This window comes from Papio anubis, chromosome 1 (assembly GCF_008728515.1).
Source record: "Papio anubis isolate 15944 chromosome 1, Panubis1.0, whole genome shotgun sequence".
In the NCBI taxonomy this organism is placed as follows: Eukaryota; Metazoa; Chordata; class Mammalia; order Primates; family Cercopithecidae; genus Papio; species Papio anubis.
This window is the reverse complement of record NC_044976.1, coordinates 117,494,986-117,510,795: the sequence shown is the minus strand read 5'-3', so window position 1 is coordinate 117,510,795 and position 15,810 is coordinate 117,494,986. Positions and strand designations below refer to the sequence as shown.

Genomic DNA, 15,810 nt, shown 5'->3' with positions numbered 1-15,810 from the left:
TACAGAAAGGTTTATCTAATACGAGCTACTACAAAATTAATGGAAGTGGAATGTAGTAAAAGGCTTTGAATTATGGATTACACTTCTTTATTAGTATAAGACTATTCAGATGTCCTATATTTTTCCCCAGCTTTAGTAAATTGTGTTGTTTGAGAAATTTGACTCATCTAAAAGTTCAAATTTATTGGCATAAAGCTGTTTATAATATCTCACATTATATATTTTTGTAGATTAAGTATTTTCAATTTATATAAAACTGAGTAAGAAACTAGAGAAAATTGCAGGGCATGGTCCAAATTTAAATCCAACAATTCTTTTAAAAATATTCTGTATGATATATACATACACACACACACACACACACACACATATGTATACACTATTTAAATATAACCTATGTGACATTTACTTGTATTTTCTTACATTATTCGTTTGATTTCAACTTTATAAAACTTAAATGACAATAATTTTTTAAATTAAAAGTTTTCAAAATATAAAATTTTACATACTTAAGAATTTCTAATTTTTCTAAATATTATCATCTATAAGTTAAAATATATTTGAATTACCTCTCTTCATAAGTTAAATATCCTGAAAATTGCCTCAGCCTTTTGCTTATTTTTTTTTTTTACTAATAAAATATGCTTTTGAAAGTGGCACTCTAATTCAATTATAAATGAACTAGTGTATACTGCCTAAAAAGTAGCCTTCTTATGACATCTAGATTCAGGTTTTGTAGCCAAGAGGAAAAATATCAAAAAGATGTTGATTTAAAATCAAATAAAAAATTTAAAAGGTTAGTTCTGTGAATTTTAATTCTTAATGTGATCCATGGTAACCTCTTCTGAGAAGTAAATTTCACTTGATACTCAACAAGAGAAAGTTTTTGTATGCTTCTCATGTATCCTTTATTCATTTTCCTTGTCACAGCCTATAATTCAGTTATCACAATGTATCCTTACTTCATTATTTGAAATTTATACTTACTTTTCTACACTTAATATAACCCCATGTTTTCTTTTCCATTCAACAAATATCAATTTCATCATTTCTGTTTTCGATCTAAGGGTGAGGTAAACTAGGAAAAATGAGGTTAGATCTGTGTCTTCTTCAGTCTAATGAAAAAAACTCCTTTACTTTGACATTCTTTTCTTTGTTTTAAAGTCAGGTTTATTGAGAAATAGTTTGTGTACAGCAAAATCTACCCTTTGCAAATGCAATGAATTTTGAGAAACATAGACAGTTCAGTGTCCACCACCACCATCAAGATAAAGAACATGTGTCTTAATCCAAAAATTTCCTCATGTACTTTTGTTGTCAAATTCTTACCTAAATTCCCAGCCCACAAACAACCACTTAGTTTTTTCTGCCCCATAAGTTTGCCTTTTCCAGAATGTCTTATAAATGTAATTGTGCGGCCGGGCACGGTGGCTCAAGCCTGTAATCCCAGCACTTTGGGAGGCCGAGACGGGCGGATCACGAGGTCAGGAGATCGAGACCATCCTGGCTAACACGGTGAAACCCCATCTCTACTAAAAAAATACAAAAAACTAGCCGGGCGTGGTGGCAGCGCCTGTAGTCCCAGCTACTTGGGAGGCTGAGGCAGGAGACTGGCGTGAATCCGGGAGGCAGAGCTTGCAGTGAGCTGAGATCCGGCCACTGTACTCCAGCCTGGGCAACAGAGCGAGACTCCGTCTCAAAAAAAAAAAAAAAAATGTAATTGTGCAGTATGTAGCTTATTGAGTCTATTTTTTTCCATTTATTATAATGCATTTGAGATTTATTCATGTTGTTGCCAATAGTTTGATTCTGTTTTATTGGTGAGTAATATTCCATTGTACGGATGTACCACCACATTTTATTAATAGAATTACTACTTGATGGACATTTGAAATATTTCCAGCTTGTAGTAATATGAATATGGCCACTATAAACATCTGTGGATGTGTTTTTGTGTGAATATATGTTTTCACTTATCAGGCATATATCTAGGAGTGGAATTGCTGAGTCATATAGCAATTGCCTATTTAATTTTATAAAAACCGGCCAGACTATTTTTCAAAGTGGCTGTGCTATTCACATTCCCATCAGCAATGTATGAGAGTTCCAGTTGCTCTTCATTCTTCTCAGCAGCTTTTGTAACAGCTGGTGTCTTGTTTTAATCTGCAATTCTCTACCATTAGTGTTGTTGGACACAGTCTTATGTGCGTTTTTGCTGTCTGTGTATTGTCTTTGATGAAGTGTTTGTTCAAATTTTTTGCCCAGTTTTTAAATTGGATTGTTGTTTTCTCCTTTAGAAAAACAAAAGAAAAAGAAAAAGAAATTGGATTGTTGTTTTCTTCTTATTGAGTTGTGAGGGTTCTTCATGTATTTTGGATATCAGTCCTTTTCCAGATATATGTTTTAAAAATATTTTCCCCAAACTTATGTCTATATTTAAATGACATTTTCCTAAAATTGTTATTTAAATGTGGGAGGCTTTTAAATTTTAATAAAGTCTCATTTATCAATTTTTTTCATTTATGGAATGTGCTTTTTGTATTCTACCTAATAAATCTCACCTAGCCCAGAGTCACAAAGATTTTCTCCTATATTTTCTTCCAGAACTTTTACACTTGATTTTTACATTTAGGCCTCTAATCAATTTTCAGTTAATTTTCATATATAGTTTAATGTATGGGTCAAGATACATTTTTTGCATATAAATGTCCAACTGTTCCAGTATTATTTTATGAAAAGACTATCCTTTCAGCATTGAATTGCCTATGGTGGATTACCTATGTCTGGATTCTCTACTGATCTTTATATATTTCTCAACTCGTGTGTGTGGGTGTGTGTGTGTGTGTGTGTGTGAGACAGAGTCTCACCCTGTAGCCCAGGCTGGAGTGCAGTGATATGATCTAGGCTCACTGCAACCTTTGCCTCCCAGGCTCAAGCGATTCTCCTGCCTCACCCTTCTGAGTAGCTGGGATTACAGGCACACATCACCACGCTGGGCTAGTTTTTGTATTTTTAGTAGACACAGGGTTTCACTATGTTGGCCAGGCTGGTCTCGAACTCCTGACCACAAGTGGTCCGCCTGCCTCAGTTTCCCAAAGTGCTGGGATTACAGGCATGAGCCACCGTGCCTGGCCCTCAACTCATTTTTTGAGGCCAGCATTAACCTCACACCAAAATCAGACATTATAAGAAAACAGAACTACAAACCAATATCCTCATGAATATAGATACAAAATACCAACAAAATATTAGCAAACCAAATTCTGTAATATATTAAAATAATGATCTATCATGACCAAGTGGAATTTTTCCTTGAAATGCAATATTGTTCAACATTTGAAAGCAAATCTGTAGGGCTGGGCATATTGGCTCACACCTATAATTCCAGCACTTTGGGAGGCCAAGGCTGGCAGGTCACTTGAGGTCAGGAGTTCGAGACCAGCGTGACCAAAATGGTGAAACCCTGTCTCTACTAAAACACAAAAAGTAGCTGGGCATGATGGTATGTGCCTGTGGTCCCAGCTACTCAGGAGGCTGAGACACGAATCTCTTGAACTCGGGAGGCAGAGGTTACAGTGAGCTGAGATCACACCATGGCACTCCAGCCTGGGCGACAGAACAAGACACTGTCTCAAAACAAAAACAAAAATAAAACAAAACAAAACAATCAATAGGATTTATCATATCAACCAAACTAAAGGAGAAAAGCCATATCATCCTCTCACTAGATGCAGAAGGATGGTTTGACAAAATTCAACAACTATTCATGAAAACTCTAAGCAAACTAGGATTACAGGTTGAGACTTCCTTAACCTAATAAAGGGCACCTTTGAAAAACCTATAGTTAATATCATACCTAATGGTGAAAGACTGAGTACTTTCCCCCTAATATGAGAAAAAAAGGTAAATATGTTCACTCCTATTACTTCAGTTCAACATCGTACTGAAAGTCCTTGTCAGTGCAGTAAGGCAAGAAAAAGTAAGAAAAGGCATACAGATTGCAAAGGTATAAACAAAACTGCCTCTATTCACAGATGACATCACCTATGTAGAATCTACGTAGAAACTTAGGTTTTAGTTGCTTTTCTTCCCATTCTTTTTTTTTATTTTGTAGAATTGGTGTAATATTTTCCTTAAATGTATGCTAGAATTCACCAGTGAAGCATCTGGAGTTGTTCTGAGGGATAGTTTTAAACTATAAGTTCAAATTTTAAAGTAAATGTAAGACTGTGTAGCTTATCTTGAGTAAGTTTGGTAATTTGCATCTTTCAAAGACTTTATCCGTTTCATCTAAGTTGTCAAAGTTTTGGTGTAAAATTGTTTATAATTTTTTGTTATCCTTTTAATATCCCCTTTGTTCAGGGCAGCAGTTCAAATCACAGTCAAACTCTAACTTCACTCGATGGCTTGATTCTGTCCCATATGAGAGCAGCTCAAGGGGCAGTAAGAGATGTGGGCAGATGGGGATCCCCCTTTAGTCTCTATTCTTTTGGGGATTTCCTCTTAATTTTCTTTGTGCTGTGGTTGCCCCATACTCTGGTTCTTCTAGCCAGTAATATGTGGGGTTTATATGGAGCTTTAGCCACTCTACATAGTGCAGACTAGAACCTGCCTTGGCCTAAAAGCTGTAAAATCTAAAAACTCATCAATGCCATTTTCTTCTTTCATATATTGGCTTCTTCCAGCATTTTCCTGCTTTTAATCACTCTCCAGTGTCTTCAGATACTGTTTTAAAAATATGTTTTGTCCTCTGTGTGTGTATATAATTTTTTATGTAGATAGATATGATAAAAGATGCTCAGATCTTACAGGAGATGAAATCTCCGTTTTTTTTTTTTGTTTTTTGTTTTTTTTAAACTACTACCACGAAGACTCCAAAATTATCAAGTCTTTTCCATATGAAGCATAAGCCATTTATAAAGAACCAAGATTGTGGGGAAAATCTTTCACAGATCCTGTAAGTCTGAGATAAATCACCCTAACAATTTCAGATCCTATAGCATTTTCTTGACTCAGCTTGAAATTGTAGCTATCAAGCAATAAGCCAGGAATCCCGTACCCTTCCCGGCTTTTAACAGGGCAAAAGTTTGAGTCCTCACTTTATCGTACTTTGTATATCATACTTTCATATGTGACAGTGCAGGCAATACTTAAGTTAGATAAAAATTTATTTTAGATAAAGATTTTTTGCCATGAATGCTCCTTCCTTTCCCATCCTACTGAGCTAAGCTGGAAAACCTAAAAAGATATATGAGGGTCTCTTTAATAATTTTTCCTTAAGCCCAGAGGAAATGCTACACTATCAGCAACTTGCTTTTCTCTTCCAGGATGTCCTGATTCCCTTTATCTTCCAGGCCATCAAAAAGTTCCAGAACCTTGATCATGCTTAGATTTTTAAAAAATCTCCTAGATAAAAGAGGAGGAGCTAAGTGAGGGACAAGTGGAGTAAAATCCTTTCTCTTGGGAGGTTGAAGCAGGAGGATCACTCAAGCTTAGGAGTTCAAGTCCAGCCTGGGAAACATAGAAAAATCCTGTTTTGTTTTTTTGTTTTTTTTGAAACAGAGTCTCACTATGTTGCTCAGGCTGGAGTGCAGTGGCATGATCTCGTCTCACCGCAACCTCTTGCCTCCTGGGCTCAAGAGATCCTCCCACCTCAGCCTCCCAAGTAGCTGGGACTACACGTGCACGTCAGCACTCCCGGCTAATTTTTTGTATCTTTTGTAGAGACGGGGTTTTGCCATGTTCCCCAGGCTGATCTCGAACTCATGAGCTCAAGTGATTTGCCTGCCTTGGCCTCCCAAATTACTGGGATTACAGGTGTGAACCACCATGCCCAGCCAACTATATATACATACTATACTATATATATATGTATATATACATATATATACACAGAGAGAGAGAGAGAGCTGGCCGCAGTGGCTCACGCCTGTAATCCCAGCACTTTGGGAGGTTGAGGCAGGTGGATCACCCAAAGTCAGGAGTTCGAGACCAGCCTGGCCAACATGGTGAAACCCCGTCACTACAAAAATTACAAAATTTAGCCGGGTGTGGTGGCAGGGGCCTGTAATCCCAGCTACTCAGGAGGCTAAGGCACAAGAATTGCTTGAACCTGGGAGGCGAAGGTTGCAGTGAGCCAAGATCACACCACTGCACTCCACCCTGGGTGACAGAGCAAGACTCTGTCAAAAAAAAAATGTGTATATATATGTGTGTGTATGTATATATACATATATGTGTATGTACATATATATACACACACATATATAACCCTTTCTCTATGGTAGGGCATCACTCTACCTCTTTATCTTCCTTTTGATTATCAGTAAATAAAATGCTTATTTATGCATAGACATCTTGATAGGCAAAGGAGAGTTGATAACTCAGGAATAGTCCTTGCCCCCAGGTCCCTTTTGTTTAGCTCTGTAAATAAAAAACGCAGCAGCATGTTACAGGCATTATGCTAAAGATGTGGACAGTGTCAGGATTCACAAAGGAAGGAATGATCAGTTTTGACTGCGGGTGGGGTGTCCAGGTGAGATTCTGTATGTGAGTATGTGTGTGAGTATGTGTTGGCAAGGTGCACAGAGATGAGGGTGAAAGAACTGGCAGCTCAGGTATGGAGATGGCAGGCCTGAACCCACCCGATGTTTTCAGGAAACTGCAGGGACATTTGTGTGTTTGGTGTGTAGGGTATGAGGTATGATAGAAGAGGAGTCTGGAGAGGGAGGAAACATGAAGGACTTTGTTACATGGTTGAAGAGTTTGGACTTCATCTTGTAGAGTATACTGAACTGTGAAAATGTCTTAATCAGGACAATAGCGGGATCACCTCTGTGTTTTAGGACAAGACATGTATTTATTTCTGTATGTTCTTGATGCTTGTGAGGGTCCCTCCCTAAGGAGTTGGTCTGATGGAGGTAAGAGATGGGATCACAGGGAGGAGGCATGGTCAACCATCTGGTCTAAAATTAGACTACAGTCATCTATTGTGTGCTACACTGAGCCTCTTTTCATGCCAGATATGGTCTGGGAACCAGACCTGTTTAGACGTGGCTTAGGTGAGAAACTGGTTGCCTTTTTCAAAGATGATTTGAATTTCAAGAGGAAAATCGCAGCATCGGAGTTCCAAGCAAAGGGGCACTGTAGGCCAGCAAGACTGTGCAAAACTTAAAGCTGCAAAACAACCAGAATTAAGTCTACCTGAGAGCATCACTGGGAAGAAAATTGAGGCCATAGGTATAGCTGGAAATAAAATTGAGAAGTGTTACCATACTGCTACTGCTTAAAAATCAGAAAGAAAAGAATAAAGATGAATTCAATCTCTTCCTGAAAGCAGGACTAAGAGGTCCAGGCATGACGCTTGGAGCTCTAAAATGAGCATAATAATGGAAAGTGGGGGGCTGCATGCAAATGGCACATGAGAAATGTGTTTTTCCACAAGTCTAGCTTTTCTTCTCAGGATCCAAAAGTCCCCACCAAAATCAGGGCAGTTTCTACAATAATGGGCTTAGGAAGGAGTTGGGCAGATATTCTCAAACTGTCTGTGGCTCTCTGAGCCTCAGGCCAGTCTTAGCTAGTAATGACATTTATAATGTGACAGTGCCTACCTAAACCACTTGCCTGAAATAAACTATAACATGACAGTTGATTAAAACTATGACTCACTTCACCGGGCTCTTTCCAGAAGCAACCCCATCAGAAGCTGAATCTGTAAGGAGAGAGTGCTTAGGAGGTCAAGGTCATAGGCTTGTTCCCTGTATAGATCACTTCACTCTGCTCTGCAATCCCATATCTCCGGTGACTTCCCTCAGGATGGGTTACATGCCCTTTCCAAATGCTCGCATAGAACCCTCTGTCTCTTCTATTACAGCACATGTTATAATTTACTGGAACTGCTATTTAATTTTCTTTCTTTCCCGTCAGAAGGGAGAGAGGGAGGCCATGAGTGGAGGTTTCTTTCTGCAATGGCAGCACGTGTGTGGCATGGTGGGAAGCTCTGAACCCAGAACACCTGCTTCCAAGTCCTTGCTCTACCACTGAATAGTTTGAAATTGAACCTGTTTCTTCAACAATAAAGAGGAAATAATGGCACTTATTACATGCCATTATTAACGAGCCAATGAAAGTAAGGATTCTTTACTAAGGGCTATTTGGATATTAATTAATCATAATATTCACCAGTCTTGAGACTGTCCTAGCAGGGTGGGTGCGATTGAACTGGCAGAGGTATGGGGAGGGCATTTCTGAATGAAGTTGATATTACAGAAGAGGGAAGAGGAGGGGAGCGAGTAGGGGCACAGAGGTAAGCAGTGGAAAGACAAATGAAAACGAAGAGAGAATGGAAAATGAAGAGGGCCCCAGAGCTGTGCTATTGAATGCAGTAGCAGTAAGCCCCATGTGGCTATTTAGCTAGTTTGAATTGAGATGGGCTGCTAGAGTTGTTATTTAAAAAAAAAAAAAAATGAAAAAGAGCTCATTGATAATGTTTATATAACATGCATGTGAAATTACAGTATTTTTGATATATTGGGTTAAATATAGTATGAAAATTAATTTTATCTATTTAATTTTACTTATTTTAATGTGGCTACTAAAAAATGTAAAAGTATGTATGTGGCTGGTATTTGAGGCTTGTGTTACATTTCTATTGGGCAGTATTACTCTAGGTTATTTGCTGTCCATAAAATAAGTGATAGGGAATATAAGAATTTTTGAGAATTTGGCTTTTCAAAGTAAAGTCAGGGTACATGTAAAAATTGAATTTATCTCACAAATTTACCCTTTTTTTTTTTTTTTTTTTTTTTTTTTTTTTGAGACAGAGCCTCTCTCTGTCTCCCAGGCTGGAGTGCAGTGGCGTGATCTCCGCTCACTGCAAGCTCCATCGCCTCCCGGGTTCACGCCATTCTCCTGCCTCAGCCTCCCGAGAAGCTGGGACTATAGGCGCCCGCCACCACGCCCGGCTAATTTTTTTGTATTTTTGGTAGAGACGGGGTTTCACCGTGTTAGCCAGGATGGTCTCGATCTCCTGACCTCGTGATCTGCCCGCCTCAGCCTCCCAAAGTGCTGGGATTACAGGTGTGAGCCACCGCGCCCAGCCAAATTTATCCATTTTCAAAGTTAATTTCACTGACATGCTTTAAACATCTGTTCTGTGCCAAGCACTAAGTACAACACAGGCCAAGCCCTTCAGGAGCTTACACTGTAACCACGGATGAGGATGGGAGAGTCTCTTGTAACTCATAGTATTCTATGGCCATCCAGAAAGTGTTTGACTGAATCTAATACAGTGTCAGCAGACTAGGGGTCCCCCAATGTATCTTCAAGTTAAGAAGAAACAACATGATGCCAGGAAATCTAACTTGGTTTGAATGTTTTCCTTCTTGCTGCTGCCGGGCTGCCTTTGACTGTTTCAATGTGGCATGTGGACGTAGATGAAGGGCAAGCTTTCAGGAGCTGTATTAGCTGAATCTGTAAGGAGATAGTGCTTAGGAGGCCAAGGTCATAAGTTTGTTCCCTGTATGGGTCACTTCACTGTGCTCTGATCCACGCCTCAGACTTGCCCCCTGTCAACCTGAGCCAGCTGTTTTGTAAATATGCTTTGAATCACTTGGGGAACAGGGCGAGAACATATGCAGGGAGCTGGTCAAATCTATCACCACTGATAGATTGGAGCAACAACTGAAAACACACTCTCAGTCAAAAGCAAGGACTCCCGGGAGGAGAGCCCATAAAACTTACACATCACCTCATACAGTGGACCCAACTGAAGCCATCTTTTCCCTGCACATTTCTGCCTGAAGTCATTGACTAGGATGGAGCTTGTAGGGCAAAGCTTCTGGAGGCCATAGTTCCTGGATAGAGCAGAACACAGGCAGCATTCACCGGGAATTCAGACTTCTGCTAAAGGTGGTGTTGCCAACAAGCACATGGGGCCTCCCTGTCTGACCTACAGAGATTGTTTAGACTTGGAAATACGGGCACCTATCTCTTGAGTGACCTGTCTGCTGGTAATATTTACATCCACATTCACACAGAAAGGTGGCATGTTTTAATTCCAAGCTGAGATTCAGCCCCATGCTCTTCACTGAAGCATCGCTGACAGAAAGGCTGGTCTGGGATCTCCAGCTACACAAATAAATACTGAAGCAAGGCCTAACAGGAAGACCCTCACTACCCAATTTCTTCCAGATGGCAGTGATGGATGGCTGTATGTTTATGTTTACTTGGTTTCCCAGGTGACTGGTGTCCCGGTTTCCACTGGTCATGGTTTGATGAGCATTTCTTCGAAGATGTGAACTGCCTACCCCAACGGCCCAGCTCTTGGCCCACCAGTCTACACCACGCTCAACATTGTCAAGAGGTCATTGTGCTTGTTGGATGGCTAGTTAACTCTTTATTCACCACCCTCTTCTTATAAATTTCTAAAACTAGCAATACAAGATTCAAATCTAAATCGTCATAAAGAACTGCATGTTGGGCAGAATAATGGCCTCCAAAGTATCTGTGTCCTGATCCCCAGAACCTGTAAACATGTTACCTTTCTTGGCAAAAGGGAATTAAATTTGCAGATAAAATTAAGGTTTCTAATCGCCTGACCTTAAAGTAGAGAAACCAGCCTGGATTATCTGGGTGGGCCCAATGTAATTACAAGTTTCCTTTAAAGGGGAAGAGGGAGGCATTAAAGATGGTCAGAGTGATGATATGTAAGAGGGACTCAACCTGCCCTTGCAGGAAGGGGGCCATGAGCCAGAGTAGTGTCCTTTAGAAGCTCTTAAAGTCAAGAAGAGAATTCTCCCCTAAAGCGTCCATAAAGGAACTCTACCCTGCTGATGCCTCAGTCTTAGCCCAGTGAGACGCATGGTACACTACTAATGGAACTGTAAGGTAATACATGTGTACTGATTTATGATAATTGCTTATAATAATTTGTTATAGCCACAATAGAAAACAAATACACACCTAGACAGGTTGAATACTCCTTGGCCTCCACACTCTGCTTAATGTAAGAAGTACTCCTTCCCTTAGCACAGTGTAACCTAGTGGAATACATTCTTCCTCAGGGCTGCTAGAGGCTGCAGCACACACATGGCTTCCTACAAAATTTAGGAAAGTGAGTGACGATGGAACCCTAATTGGAGAAAATACGTAATCAGTCATCAAGTCCTCTTGGTACTATCTGAGTAGAGAGAAAGCATATGGGCTTTGACATCTAGCAGACATTGGGTCAAATCCTGGCTCTGACATTTAATGCCTGTGTGATCTTGAGTGAGTAGATAGCCTCCCAGATGTTCAATTTCTTAAGGGGCACATCACACCTACCTCACAGGGTTGTTGTTGTAAAGAGTAAATAAAATAAGGTGTATAAAGTACCTATCTTGGAGCCTGGGGGCAAGATAGAAATCCAATAAATCATGTTATCTTCTACCTTCTTCTTAATCATTTCACAGATCTCTCCTGGTTATCTCCAATCTCATGATTCTTGACTGAGTTAGTTTCATTATATCTCTTGCCAGGACTGTTTTAATAGCTCCTAAAGTTTTTAGGCGGGCTCCAGACTCCAATCCTTCTTCACAGCCTCTACAGCTGTCTTCCAAAACATAGATTTTCTCGTAATACCTCTTCTGCTGTAAAACCTTCAGCAGCTTCCTGTGGCCTGTGGATTAAAAAGTCTGAAGTCCTTTCCAAGGTTTGTGCATATATTAGTCTGTTTGCATTACTCTAAAGGAATATCTGAGACTGGATAATTATTTCTTTGTTTAGGTGAGACAGATAATGTGCTGACGTAACAAGGTTCAAAGGTGGCATATCTCATACATGCTCATCAACTACAAATCAAAAGAACTAGGTAACATAAAGAGGTTTATAGCTGGGCATGGTGGCTCACGCCTGTAATCCCAGCACTTTGGGAGGCTGAGGGGGGTGGATCACAAGGTCAGGAGATCCAGAGCATCCTGGCTAACACGGTGAAATCCTGTCTCTACTAAAAATACAAAAAATTAGCCAGGCGTGGTGGCCATGTATAGTCCCAGCTGCTCGAGGGAGGCTGAAAGAGCAGGAGAATGGGCGGGAACCGGGGGCTGGAGCTTGCAGTGAGCGAGATGGCGCCACTGCACTCCAGTCTAGGCGACGAGCAGAGACTCCGCCTCAAAAAAATAAAAATTAGCCAGGCGTGGTGGTGGGCACCTGTAGTCCCAGCTACTCAGGAGGCTGAGGCAGGAGAAGTGAACCGGGAGGCTGAGGCTTGCAGTGAGCCAAGATCAGCCACTGCATCCAGCCTGGGTGACAGAACTGGGACATCATCTCAAAAAAAAAAAAAAAAAAAAAGAAAGAAAGAAAAGGGGCTTATTTTTGGCTCACAGTTCTGTAGGCTATACAGGAAGCTTGGCGCCAGCATCTGCTTCAGGTGAGGACCTCAGGAAGCTTCCACTTAAGGTGGAAGGCCAAGGGGAAGCAGGCATGTCACATGCCAGAGAGAGACCAAAAGAGAAAATCGGGAGGTCTCAGACTCTTTTAAACAACCAGATCTTGAATGAACTGAGCAAGAACTCACTCATCACCAAGGGGATGGTGTTAAGCCATTCATGAGGGATCCACCTCCATGATCCAATACCTCTCACCAGGCCCCACCTCCAACATTGGGGATTACATTTCAACATGAGATATGGAAGGCACACACATCCAAACTGCATCAGTGTGAATCCTTCACAACTTCACCTCTGTCCCTTGCCTCCTTTATCTGTCTAGCCTAGGTTCCTTTCTTGTCATGCGCTTACTCATTTCTGTGCCATTTTTTTTTTCTTTTTAGCTTAGTTGCTATTTTCTATCTCTGGAATTCCTGCTGCCTCCCTTTTTATCTAGAGAGCTCCTTTTATCTTTTCATGTCCATTTTAAATGTCACCACCTTTTCAAAGTCTTTTCTAATTCCTCTAAGAAGTTAAGCACTCCCTCTGCTGTTTCCACCATACTATGTACACTGTAGAAGTTATCAGAGTGCATTGTGATTATCATTCTAAATTTTTTGATGACAGAGACAATGCATTTTGCACCTTTGTTCTCAAAGCTTAGAATATTTGCTTTGCTTATAACATATACTCAATATAAAAGTATACTTAATATTTGTTTTTATTAGTATGAATAAATGAATGAACAAATGTTACGTGAAGAACTCACATCTTTAAAGCTGTTTCCAAGGAATGGAACTGTACTTTTCACATCCCAGGTTAGCTGACCCCAGGATGGCCCTTCTGCGATGTTGTGCATACAGTGAGTCTTCTAACATAGTTGGATTATTGAGCAACTTTGCATTTATTTAGTAAGGTTTTATGGATTTTAGTCAGGTCACTTTTTCATTTAAAAATATTTAGTTGTTTTTCCTTGCTTTAGGAGAAGGTCCAAAGTCCTTAGGAGGCTATTTAAGGCCTTAGGTGATTTGACACCTACATATCCCGCTTTTTAATTTGTTGACTACTCTGCACTCCAACAAAACATTTGTAAAACAATTTCTTAAACATGTCTTGCCTTCACTCTCATCTCCATGCCTTTGCAAATACCATTCCTTTACCCATACCTCAATCTTCATCTAACAACTTCTTACCTTAGAAATGAAGCCCAGGCATCCTTTGATCCAGGAAGTCTTCTCTGACATTCCCCTTGTCTCTCCTGGTTCAGATGCCTGTCCTCTGTATCCCATTACACCCACCACCTCTATCATACAACATATGGCAGTGTGCTTTTAACTTTTTAATTTATTTTATTTAAATAAGAGGAATGTAGCCACATAGAAAAAGAGAGAGAGGTAGAAAAAGAAAACATGTCATACCACCACCAACAGATCTTTGTGTCCAACGATTAGCACTTTCTTGTTAACTTTCAGAAAAATCATTTATGTATCTATAACTCTACTTTATCCATAATCTTTTTATTTATAAATAAGATAATATTAAATATGCTGCTCTGCATCTTGCTTTCTTCACTTATATGAGAAAACATTTTTATCCCAACACATCTACCTTAAGATTGCAATGGCCAGCCTGGCTCAGTGGCTTACACCTGTAATCCCAGCAGTTTGGGTGGTGGAAGAGGTCACCCGAGGTGAAGGTGGAAGATCACCTGAGGTCAGGAGTTTGAGACCAGCCTAACCAACATGGGAGAAACCCCATCTCTACTAAAAATAAAAATTAGCCGAGGGTGGTGGCAGGTGCCTGTAATTTCAGCCACTTGGGAAGCTAAGGTGGGAGAATCGCTTGAACCTGGGAGATGGAGGTGGCAGTGAGCTAAGATCAGAGCACTGTACTCCAGCCTGGGCAACAACAGCAAAACAAAGAAAGAAAGAAAGAAAAGAAAAGAAAGAAAGAAAAAGAAAGAAAGAAAAAGAAAGAAAGAAAGAAAGAAAGAGAGGAGGAGAGGAGGAGAGGAGGAGAGGAAGGGAAGAAGGGAGGGAGGGAGGGAGGAAGAGAGGGAGAAAGAGAGAGAGAAAGAAAGAGAGAGAAAGAAAGGAAGGAAGGAAGGAAGAAAGAAAAAGAGGAAAAAAGAAGAAAGAGAGAAAGAAAGGGAAAAAGAGAAAAGAAAGAAAGAGAAAGGAAGAAAGACAAAGAAAGGAAAAGAAAGAGAAAAGAAGAAAGAGAAAGAAAGGAAGAAAGGAAGGAGGGAAGAAAGAAAGAAAGAAAGAAAGAGAAGAAAAGAAAGGAAGGAAGGAAGGAAGGAAGAAAGGAAAGAAGAGGAAAGATTGTAATGGCCAAGGAGTTCAATACCAGCCTGGCCAACACGGTGAAACCCTGTCTCTACTGAAAATACAAAAATTAGCCAGCCATGTTGGCAAGTACCTGTAATCTTAGCTACTATGTAGACTGAAGCATGAGAATGGCTTGAACCCAGGAGGCGGACGTTGCAGTGAGCCGAGATCATGCCTCTGCACTCCAGCCTGGTTGACAGAGTGAGACTCTGTCTCAAAAAAATGTATATATATATTGTAATGGCCAAATAGTATTCCTGTAGCAATAAAGCAATAACCTTAAAGAATAATTAAATAAAAGCAATAAAAGATAACTATTGCAATAAATAACTTTATTTAATGATAATCATTGATGAATACTCAGGTTATTTTCAAGTTTTAAAATACTGTCCATCTTAGGTTACATTTGTAAGTATATATTTAGGATAAATTCCTATTAGTGCGTCAAAGGACATTTAAAATTTCAAAATATGTTGCCAAGTTGTACTCCAAAAATTTTGCACCAATTTAAATTCCCACCAACAGTATACAAATTTGTTTATTTTAATCTTTTCTTTCCAACCCCACATACATCAGAACTTTCTAGTGTTTCCCTATATGTTTGATGAAATATCTTTGTTGTTTTGATTGCATTTAAATATTTTCAGTCAGGTTGAGAATCTTTTCACATATTTCAGGTCATTTGTTGTATTAGGGTTCCCTAGAAAGATGGAATTAATGGGACAGATGTATATAAAAATGGGAGTTTATTAAGGACTATTGACTCATATGATCACATTGTGAAGTCCCACAATGGGCTGTCTGCAAGCTGAGGGGCAAGGAAGCCAGTTGGAGTCCCAAAACCTCAAAAGCAGGGAAGCCAACAGTTCAACCTTCAGTCTCTGGCCTAAGGCCTGAGAGCTCCAAGCAAATCACTGATGTAAGTCCAAGAGTCCAAAAGCTGCAGAACTTGGAATCTGATGTTTGAGGGCAGGAAGCAACCAGCAGGGAAGAAAGATGAAGGCCAGAAGACTCAACAAGTCTGCTCATTCCACATTCCTCTGCCTGCTTTATCCTAGCCGTGCTGGCCGCTGATT

General features: G+C 40.0%; 1 long non-coding RNA gene and 1 other non-coding gene across 3 annotated transcripts in view; both read right to left on the bottom strand.

Moving 5' to 3' along the window:
• LOC110740747 overlaps positions 1 to 15,810 on the bottom strand; it is a 174,824-nt gene that overhangs the window by 62,147 nt on the left and 96,867 nt on the right. The window lies entirely within an intron of this gene.
• LOC116272573 lies at positions 11,763 to 11,863 on the bottom strand. The gene has a single exon (XR_004181216.1). It is a non-coding gene; the product is annotated as a small nucleolar RNA U13 (small nucleolar RNA).